Consider the following 11,029-nt stretch of genomic DNA (forward strand, 5'->3'; position numbering starts at 1 on the left):
GGAGGAGGCAGAGAGACGTGGGCTTGCTTGGAGAAGAAGGCTACAACTTTGAGAGCTCTTGGAGGAGAATTTCTCCAATAGTTTTTATTCTCTTTTCCTTTCTCTTTAATTGTGAATCTTATTATTTTTAATAATTATGGATGTTGAAATTATTTTTACCATGAACTAATTTTCATAGCTAGGGCTATGATGTAGCCCTAACTATGAAGGTTTAATTATTTTAATATATGTTAAGTTTTATTTAATTAGTAATATGTTTTGTTAATAAATCATTGGTATACTTAATGATTTTATAGGCCGGAAGGAATGAATGATTTTAATAATATTTGAGCTTGGAAAATGATAATGTTATGGATCTCCAATGATTTACATGAATGCATAATTGATTGGAAAATAGTTATGTCTCATGCCATATTATTTGCTTAATCTATGCTTGATGAATTTGCATGATTTAATTTATAGGCCGAAAGGAATAAATTAGGTTATGTGAATATTATCAATTGTGAGTGGAAACTAACTACTTTTGATTAATTTTGTGATTAAGTGTGGTTAACAAAATTACTAGTTAATTAAATTTACATATTTAAGTAATTAAATTGGAATAGTTAGTGGTGAAATCAAATGCCCTAGTATTCATAATTATTCAATTCTCTCTCTTACTTGAAATTGATCTAATTTTAATTGATTTCTTTTGTTTAATTTAGTTTATTTAGTTTTCAATTGCCATCTTAAATTTTAGTTCAAATATTATCAAAACCTAATTATCTTTGGTACTTAATACTTAATCCCTTGGGTACGAAAACCATATTTTTCCACTTTATTACTTGAAAACGATTCGTGCACTTGCGAGTTGATTTTACACATCAAGTTTTTGGCGCCGTTTCCGGGGATTAAGGCATTAATATTAATTCGGATTGGGTTTAGTAGTACTTTGATCATTGTTTTCTTATTTTAAATTTTTATATTTGTTTCTTAATTTTGGTTTTAGTGTTGCATGCTAGGGTTTTAGAAAATAAACCAGCACCTAGAAAACAAGCCATAAGGGGTACTTGGGTACGTATAGACCAAGGAACTCAAGAAGGTGCAATGGCCAACCAAAGAGAAGATGATTTGCCCATATGCGAGTATGCTGCTCACAAGAAAGTTGGTGATTTGTCTTGCATAAGGAGACCACCCATTGAAGCAAACAATTTTAAAATTGAAGCATCTACTACTTCTTTGCTTAATAATGTTCAATTTTGTGGTTTGCCTCATGAAGATCCAAACATGCATATTTCTAGTTTTCTTCAATTGTGTGATATGTCTAAACAAAATGGTGTTTCTGATGATGCTTTTCGATTAAGACTTTTTCCTTGGTCTCTTAGAGACAAGGCAAAAGTGTGGTTAAATTCTTTACCTGCAGGTACTATCACTACATGGGATGCTATGGAGGCAAAATTCCTAGACAAATTGTTTCCTTAATCAAAGACCGCAAAATTGAAAAGTGATATAAACAATTTTTGTCAATGGGACCAAGAGACTTTGTATGATGCATGGGAGCGCTTCAAGGAACTATTAAGAAGATGCCCACACCATGGTTTTCCAACATGGATACAGGTACAGATTTTCTATAATGGTCTAGATTATGGTAACAAACAATTGGTAGATGCAGCTGCAGGAGGTTCTTTAATGAAGAAGAGGCAATCAGAAGCATTTGAATTAATTGAAGAGATGGCCCATAATAACTACCAATATCCAAGTGAGAGGAGACTACATGGAAGAAGTCAAGTAAAGGCCGTGGACGACGTTGATATTAACAACTTAGGAGCTCAACTTGCAACCCAATTCATGAAGACCTTGAACACTCAATTTCGTCAAATAAGGGTGAATTCTATCCAATCTACTAATAATTTTTTATTTTGTGATTTATGTGGTGCTCATGATCATAAGAGTGTGGATTGCCAAGTTGGAAATCCTTTTGCTTCTGATGATGTTAATTTTGTAGGGAACTTCCAAAAGCAACAAAATAATCCATATTCTAACACATATAATCCAGGATGGAGGAACCACCCAAATTTTTCATGGTCTAACAACAACCAGCAAGGGTCTAATCAAGGACAAAGTGGAGGGTTTCAAAGACAACAATTCCAATCTCCATTCTACCAAAAGCCGCAACTTGCACATCAAAATCAAAATTCTTCTCAAGCTTAAACTCAATTTTCTTCACTTGAACAATCCTTGCAAGAGTTATCTAATAATACTAATTCTTTCATGCAGAGAACTGAGCAACAATTGACAAACCATAGTCAAATGTTCAACAACCAAATGGCTGCAATCAAAAGCTTGGAAAACCAAATAGGTCAATTAGCAACTCAATTCCAAAGAAGTCAAGGAACTTTGCCAAGCCAAACGGAGAAGAACCCAAAGGAGCAGGTTCAAGCCATTACATTAAGAAGTGGAAAGCAAGTAGCCGGGCCTAAAAAAAGTGACAAGGGGATGGTAATTCTTGATGATGAAGATGAAGAGAGCCCTATAGACTCAACATCACACTTGGTCACACATGACAACTCAAAATCAAATGTGGAGCATAATGAGGCTTATAGGAGAAAAGATGAAGGTTTAAGTGATGCCATGAAGTCTCCACCAACAAAGTACATACCGCCACATGTAAGAGAGGCCGAGAGCTCACTAACTGGATCAAAGAAAGTTGAACCAGCACCTTACCTAACCAAATCTATTGACAAGCACAACGAAAATGAGGAGAAGAATCAAGCCTACAAGAAAACCCCACCTCCACCTTTCCCATCTAGGTTTAGGAATGCAAAGTTAGATAATCAATTTAAAAAGTTTCTTGATGTATTTAAGCAATTGCATGTAAATATCCCTTTCATAGATGCCTTAGAACAAATGCCTTCCTATGTTAAGTTTTTGAAGGAGATATTGTCAAACAAGAGGAGGTGGGAGAATTATGAGTTAGTAGCTTTGAGTGAGGAGAGTAGTGCGAGGTTACACCATAGGATTCCACCCAAGTTAAAAGATCCAGGAAGCTTTGATATCCCGTGTAACATTGGACATTATAATTTTATGGCTCTTTGTGATTTAGGTGCTAGCATTAATTTGATGCCATATAGCATTTACAGGAAGCTTGGAGTCGGAGATGTGAAGCCTACCACAGTGACTCTTCAAATGGCAGATCGAAGCATCAAAAGGCCAAGGGGAATATTGGAGGATGTACTTGTAAAAGTAAACAAGTTCATATTCCCTGTAGACTTTGTGATACTTGATATGGAGGAAGATGACAACATTCCAATCATTCTTGGAAGACCATTTCTTGCAACCGGACGTGCCCTAATTGATGTACAACAAAGGCAAGTAACCCTTAGAGTACTCAATGAGGAGGTAAGTTTTCAAATCTATGTTGTTAAATTTCCTAATCTTGATGAAATTTCTTGCTGCTTTCTTGTCGATGCATGTGATGAATTGGTAAATGATATGGCAAAGGAAAGTAATTTAGATCCCTTAGGATTGAGTGAGTTATTTGGACCATGTACAGAAGAAGAAAAACAAGAGTGTAACATCATAGATATAGCCACCCACTGTGAGGTAGATTATGTTGGAAAGTTTGAGGATTTAGGTGAGAGTGGACCTAGAAAGATACCGAGTGTGGAGCACCCACCTATAATTGATTTGAAGCCACTACCTAGTCATTTAAAATATGCTTTTCTAGGATTTAATAATACCCTTCCGGTAATAATTTCATCCGCCCTTAGTGAGGACCAAGAAGCCAAACTTTTAGAAGTTCTAAGAGACCATAAAACTGCACTAGGTTGGACTATAGCTGATATTAAGGGTATTAGCCCCTCTATTTGTATGCACAAAATACTTATGGAGGAAGACCATAAACCGACTGTAGAACATCAAAGGAGGCTTAATCCTAATCTTAAGAAAGTGGTTCATGGTGAGATTTTAAAGCTTTTAGATGCCGGGATTATCTATCCTATTTCGGATAGTAATTGGGTAAGTCCTATTCAAGTAGTTCCTAAGAAAGGTGGGATGACTGTGCAAGAGAATGATAAGAGTGAGCTTATTCCTACTAGGTTAGTTACTGGGTGGAGAGTGTGTATTGATTATAGGAAGCTTAATAAGGCCACTAGAAAAGACCATTTTCCTTTGCCATTCATTGATCAAATGTTAGAAAGGTTAGCCGGTAAGGAATATTATTGTTTCCTAGATGGTTATAGCGGTTACAATCAAATAGCTATTGCCCCTGATGATCAAGAAAAGACTACTTTTACTTGTCCTTATGGAACTTTTGCCTATAGAAGGATGCCTTTTGGTTTATGCAATGCACCTGCAACCTTTCAAAGGTGTATGATGTCCATCTTTTCGGATATAGTAGAAGATATCATTGAAATCTTTATGGATTATTTTAGTGTATTTGGTGATTCTTTTACCTCTTGCTTGCAAAATTTATCTAGGGTTCTTCTAAGGTGTAAAGAAACGAATCTTGTGCTTAATTGGGAAAAATGTCACTTTATGGTTCAAGAGGGCATAGTTTTAGGTCATAAGGTTTCTAAAAGGGGAATTGAGGTGGATAAACCTAAAATAGAAGTTATAGAGAAATTGCCTCCACCTACTTCAATAAAAGGTATTAGGAGTTTTCTTGGGCATGCGGGCTTTTATAGGAGATTTATTAAGGATTTTTCCAAGATAACTAAACCTCTTTGTAACTTGTTGAATAAAGATGTTCCCTTTGTTTTTGATGATGAATGCATGCATGCTTTTAATCTTTTGAAAGAAAAATTAATATGTGCTCCCATTATGTGTACTCCTAATTGGAATCTACCTTTTGAAATTATGTGTGATGCTAGTGATTATGCTATAGGAGCTGTTTTGGGACAAAGGAAAGATAAAAAACTGCATGTTATTTATTATGCTTCTAGAACTTTGAATGATGCTCAACTTAATTATGCTACTACTGAGAAAGAGATGCTTGCCATTGTCTTTGCTTTTGATAAGTTTAGAGCATATTTGTTAGGTTCTAAGACCATTGTCTATACCGATCATAGTGCAATTAAGTACCTCATGAGTAAGAAAGAGTCTAAACCTAGGTTAATTAGATGGGTTTTGTTACTTCAAGAGTTTGACTTAGAAATTTTGAATAAAAAAGGAGTAGAAAACCTAGTAGCTGATCACTTGTCTAGGTTGGAATTGAGTGAGGAAAAAGAAGAAAGAGATATAGAAGAGTGTTTTCCAGATGAGAAAGTGTTTAAGGTTGATGGTATGTTTGATGTACCTTGGTATGCTGACATTATTAATTATTTGGTTACTAATGTTATGCCGCCTAGTTTGGAAAAACCATATGAAAAGCATAAGTTTCTTAAGGAAAGTAGGTATTACTTTTGGGATGACCCCTATCTTTTTAAGAAGTGTGCCGATGGTATAATTAGGAGGTGTGTTGCTAGAGAAGAGACAATGTCCATTATTAAAAGTTGTCAATCTAGTGAGTATGGGGGGCATTTTGGGACTAGAAAAACCATAGCAAAAATTTTAAATTATAGGTTTTATTGGCCATCTATGTTTAAAGATACTAATATTTATGTGCAAGGGTGTGATAGGTGCCAAAGAACCGGGAACATATCAAGGAAGAATGAGATGCCTTTGAAGAATATCCTTGAGGTAGAATTGTTTGATGTTTGGGATATTGATTTCATGGGTCCTTTTCCTTCTTCTTGCGGTAATAAATATATTTTAGTTGCTGTGGATTATGTTTCTAAATGGGTTGAAGCTAGTGCACTACCTACTAATGATGCACGAGTTGTAGTGAAATTTTAAAAAAAATACATTTTTACTAGATATGGTACACCCCGAGCAATCATTAGTGATGGTGGCACTCATTTTTGCAACAAACAATTTGAATCCTTTCTTGCTAAATATGGTGTTAGACATAAAATTGCTACTCCTTACCACCCACAAACTAGTGGGCAAGTAGAAATTTCAAATAGGGAAATAAAGAGGATTTTGGAGGAGACGGTCAATGCTTCAAGAAAGGATTGGAGCTTAAAGCTAGATGATGCACTTTGGGCATACCGGACTGCCTACAAGACCCCCATTGGTACTTCTCCGTATAAACTGGTTTTTGGTAAGGAATGTCATCTTCTCGTGGAATTAGAGCATAAAGCATATTGGGCAACCAAGTTTCTCAATTTTGATCAAGAGGCTGTGGGCAAGAATAGGCTATTGCAATTGGATGAACTTGAAGAATTTAGGATGGATGCTTTCGAGAATGCAAAGATTTACAAAGAAAAGACAAAGAGATGGCACGACAAGATGATTAAAAAGAGGAACTTTCATGTTGGACAAAAGGTACTTCTTTATAACTCTAGACTTAAATTGTTTCCAGGTAAATTAAGATCAAGATGGAGTGGACCATATGATGTTGTACAAATTTTTCCAAGTGGAGCAATTGAACTCACCAAACCGAGACATGAAAGTTTTAAGGTGAATGGGCAGCGGTTGAAGCCATATTATGAAGGTGGAGTGCTTGAGACTAGCCTCTACTTGGATGATCTTAATTAAGTTAAAGGGAGGAGTCAAGCTAATGACTTTAAACAAGCGCTCTTGGGAGGCAACCCAAAATTCTTTCTTGACCTTATATTTATCTATTTATTTTAGTTGTTTTCTTGTCTTTAGGTTGTTTTGATGTGTTTTGTTTGAGTTTTTGCAAGGTTTTAAGATGTTTAGGTGTAAAAGAGCAAAAGACGAATGTTGAGAATTTAAAGTCTAAAGTTAGGTTTTTAGAGTATCACCACCTTGAATATGCATTGGAGTACATCAAATTTTTCACATTACGAGGAACATTCCATGTCCTCAAAGGGGAGTATTCTTTACCTTTTATTTACTTTTGCTTTATTTTATGTTTTTCACAATGAGGACATTGTTCATTTTAAGTTTGGGGGTGAAAAGCATGCTTTGCATCTTTTAAATCTTGTCCATTTAAGTGTTTTTATAAGTTTTCAAAAATGTTAGTTTTAGTTTTTATTTTCCTTCATTATTATAAAAAAAATAAAAAATAAAAAATATTTTTGTGGTGTTTTCTTAAGTACTTTAATGAGCCAATGATAAGACTATGATTGAAAATAAATTGGTTTTTAGATGGTGGATTTGTTTTTGTGTATGCTTAAATGCTTGAAGTTATATTCGCATATTGTTACTTTCAATAAATTTTGAGCACATAATCGATAATGCATAATTTTGATTGTGTTTTGAAGAAGGTTTGCATGAATTAGAGTACTTTATTATTAATTCAACTCTAGAACTTGCTTGATTATTGCTTGAGGCGAAATCCTAGGTGGATGCATTACTAAGAATATGATTTAGGCCATCTTTGTTTAAGTTTGAGCCTTTCAAGCCAACCTAATACATTATCTTCCACTAGTACCTTATTTGAGCCTTTAGGATGCATAAAGATGTATTAGAGCATTTTCTTCATTAAAGCACATTTACTTACCCTTTTTGAGCCTTAAATTTCTTTTTCCTACCTTGAACACACTACAAAGAGAGCTTTAATTGAATTGATATGAATATATGCTTGTGAGCTTGTTTGAGTGTTGAAAAAGAAAAAAAAAAGTTTGGAGGCTAAGTATTTGGTGAATTTGGCTCTAGTATACATTTTTGTGTAAATTGGAGGTTTGAATGTGCAATAAGAAGAAAAATAAGTTTCGGGGTTTACTGGAAAAGAAAGAAAAAAAAAAGAAAAAAAAAAGAAAGAATATGTGTGATTTGAAGAATATATGCACAATAAAAAGGAGAAAAAGGATATTGAAATTGAAGAAGTTCTTATAAAGAAACAAATTTTACAAGTAATTTATTCATTGATATTTAATTTTAGCTTTCTTTCTTTGATTTATTATATCTTATCCTTTTTTTCTTTAGCCTTAACAATAGAAACCATGAAGTCCTAATGATTTAAGGTGGTGCATTAACCTACATTAGTGGAGAGTGATAATTAAGTCAAGCATATGGTAGTTCATACGTTATTATCAATCTCTAATTCTTGTAAATTTATTCAAGCATATGATAATTAAGTGTATAAATTGATTTCCACACACACACATTGGAAGTATCATATATGTTGGATAGAATATAAGGTATTGAGCTACATAATTACTTTGAAACCATTTGAAAAGTCATATGTTATACAATCTTTGAGGCACCTCATTAAAGTATCTTATGTTCTTCAAAAGATTGATTTTTCCTATTCTTCTTCTTTGCTAGGGACTGGCAAATCTTAAGTTTGGGGGTATTTGTTAGGTCTAAAATATTGATGATTTTATGCCATATTTATAGCTTAATATTTGTTAGTTTGTGTTAATTTGTTATGGAAAGATACTTAATTATATATTTTTCTAAATCTAGGTAAAAAAAGGAAGAATTTTAAGAAAACAACCATAAAAATGGATTCTTTGGGTCGAATTATGGTGGGAAGCAAGATTTCAGCTCGAACGAACTAAGCATTAAAAAGATTCCAAAAAGATACCTTGAAGATTCCATAAAGATTCTATCGGGAATTTCATGATGGAAGTGGATGTCATATGAATCATCACGATCTGAGGATTTCAAATGTCTCGTTATTTTTCGATTTCGAGGTGCGAGCAAAGAGTTATCATCATTTAAAGTTTAGAATTTATAAAAAATACTATTCTAGTTAAATCTCCACCATTGATCAAAAGAGGGAATCAAGGCAATTTGAGGGCCAAGATAAAAACAAGTGGCAATAATTGGTTAATTTATCATTAATGAGGCACATGTCATGTCACATGCTTCATTAAGGATAAATTAAACTAATTAACTATTTCTTTAAGAGGAATTAGATAAAAGGAAAGTAGTAGAGAGCAAGTAATATACAGTTTCCTTTTTACACATGAAATTCTTCCAACCCTTTTCATGGCCTAAAAAATGTATCTTCCAAGACTCCCACATTGAAAATAAAGAGAGAAAAAGATTCCCAAGGCCCTATATATATAACCCCCACCACATTGAAGGAAGAGATACAAGTTTAGAGAGTTATTTAAGAGCTTTTAGGAGGCTTAAATTGAAACAAACCAAATTTTGGGAGTCTCTAAGATTCTTAAGGGTTCTAGGGTTTTAAAGTTTTAGAGTTTTAGGAGATCAATTGGAGAGCTTGGAGGAGGCAGAGAGACGTGGGCTTGCTTGGAGAAGAAGGCTACAACTTTGAGAGCTCTTGGAGGAGAATTTCTCCAATAGTTTTTATTCTCTTTTCCTTTCTCTTTAATTGTGAATCTTATTATTTTTAATAATTATGGATGTTGAAATTATTTTTACCATGAACTAATTTTCATAGCTAGGGCTATGATGTAGCCCTAACTATGAAGGTTTAATTATTTTAATATATGTTAAGTTTTATTTAATTAGTAATATGTTTTGTTAATAAATCATTGGTATACTTAATGATTTTATAGGCCGGAAGGAATGAATGATTTTAATAATATTTGAGCTTGGAAAATGATAATGTTATGGATCTCCAATGATTTACATGAATGCATAATTGATTGGAAAATAGTTATGTCTCATGCCATATTATTTGCTTAATCTATGCTTGATGAATTTGCATGATTTAATTTATAGGCCGAAAGGAATAAATTAGGTTATGTGAATATTATCAATTGTGAGTGGAAACTAACTACTTTTGATTAATTTTGTGATTAAGTGTGGTTAACAAAATTACTAGTTAATTAAATTTACATATTTAAGTAATTAAATTGGAATAGTTAGTGGTGAAATCAAATGCCCTAGTATTCATAATTATTCAATTCTCTCTCTTACTTGAAATTGATCTAATTTTAATTGATTTCTTTTGTTTAATTTAGTTTATTTAGTTTTCAATTGCCATCTTAAATTTTAGTTCAAATATTATCAAAACCTAATTATCTTTGGTACTTAATACTTAATCCCTTGGGTACGAAAACCATATTTTTCCACTTTATTACTTGAAAACGATTCGTGCACTTGCGAGTTGATTTTACACATCAAGTTTTTGGCGCCGTTTCCGGGGATTAAGGCATTAATATTAATTCGGATTGGGTTTAGTAGTACTTTGATCATTGTTTTCTTATTTTAAATTTTTATATTTGTTTCTTAATTTTGGTTTTAGTGTTGCATGCTAGGGTTTTAGAAAATAAACCAGCACCTAGAAAACAAGCCATAAGGGGTACTTGGGTACGTATAGACCAAGGAACTCAAGAAGGTGCAATGGCCAACCAAAGAGAAGATGATTTGCCCATATGCGAGTATGCTGCTCACAAGAAAGTTGGTGATTTGTCTTGCATAAGGAGACCACCCATTGAAGCAAACAATTTTAAAATTGAAGCATCTACTACTTCTTTGCTTAATAATGTTCAATTTTGTGGTTTGCCTCATGAAGATCCAAACATGCATATTTCTAGTTTTCTTCAATTGTGTGATATGTCTAAACAAAATGGTGTTTCTGATGATGCTTTTCGATTAAGACTTTTTCCTTGGTCTCTTAGAGACAAGGCAAAAGTGTGGTTAAATTCTTTACCTGCAGGTACTATCACTACATGGGATGCTATGGAGGCAAAATTCCTAGACAAATTGTTTCCTTAATCAAAGACCGCAAAATTGAAAAGTGATATAAACAATTTTTGTCAATGGGACCAAGAGACTTTGTATGATGCATGGGAGCGCTTCAAGGAACTATTAAGAAGATGCCCACACCATGGTTTTCCAACATGGATACAGGTACAGATTTTCTATAATGGTCTAGATTATGGTAACAAACAATTGGTAGATGCAGCTGCAGGAGGTTCTTTAATGAAGAAGAGGCAATCAGAAGCATTTGAATTAATTGAAGAGATGGCCCATAATAACTACCAATATCCAAGTGAGAGGAGACTACATGGAAGAAGTCAAGTAAAGGCCGTGGACGACGTTGATATTAACAACTTAGGAGCTCAACTTGCAACCCAATTCATGAAGACCTTGAACACTCAATTTCGTCAAATAAGGG

The 11,029-nt window shown here is 33.7% G+C and overlaps 2 non-coding genes across 2 annotated transcripts; both read right to left on the reverse strand.

Moving 5' to 3' along the window:
* Window positions 1–1,473: 1,473 nt before the first annotated feature.
* Window positions 1,474–1,580, reverse strand: LOC132799799 (small nucleolar RNA R71). The gene has a single exon (XR_009634678.1). It is a non-coding gene; the product is annotated as a small nucleolar RNA R71 (small nucleolar RNA).
* A 9,058-nt stretch (window positions 1,581–10,638) lies between these two features.
* Window positions 10,639–10,745, reverse strand: LOC132799800 (small nucleolar RNA R71). Its single transcript, XR_009634679.1, has one exon. It is a non-coding gene; the product is annotated as a small nucleolar RNA R71 (small nucleolar RNA).
* Window positions 10,746–11,029: the final 284 nt, after the last annotated feature.

This window comes from Ziziphus jujuba, chromosome 10 (assembly GCF_031755915.1).
Source record: "Ziziphus jujuba cultivar Dongzao chromosome 10, ASM3175591v1".
Lineage (NCBI taxonomy): Eukaryota > Viridiplantae > Streptophyta > Magnoliopsida > Rosales > Rhamnaceae > Ziziphus > Ziziphus jujuba.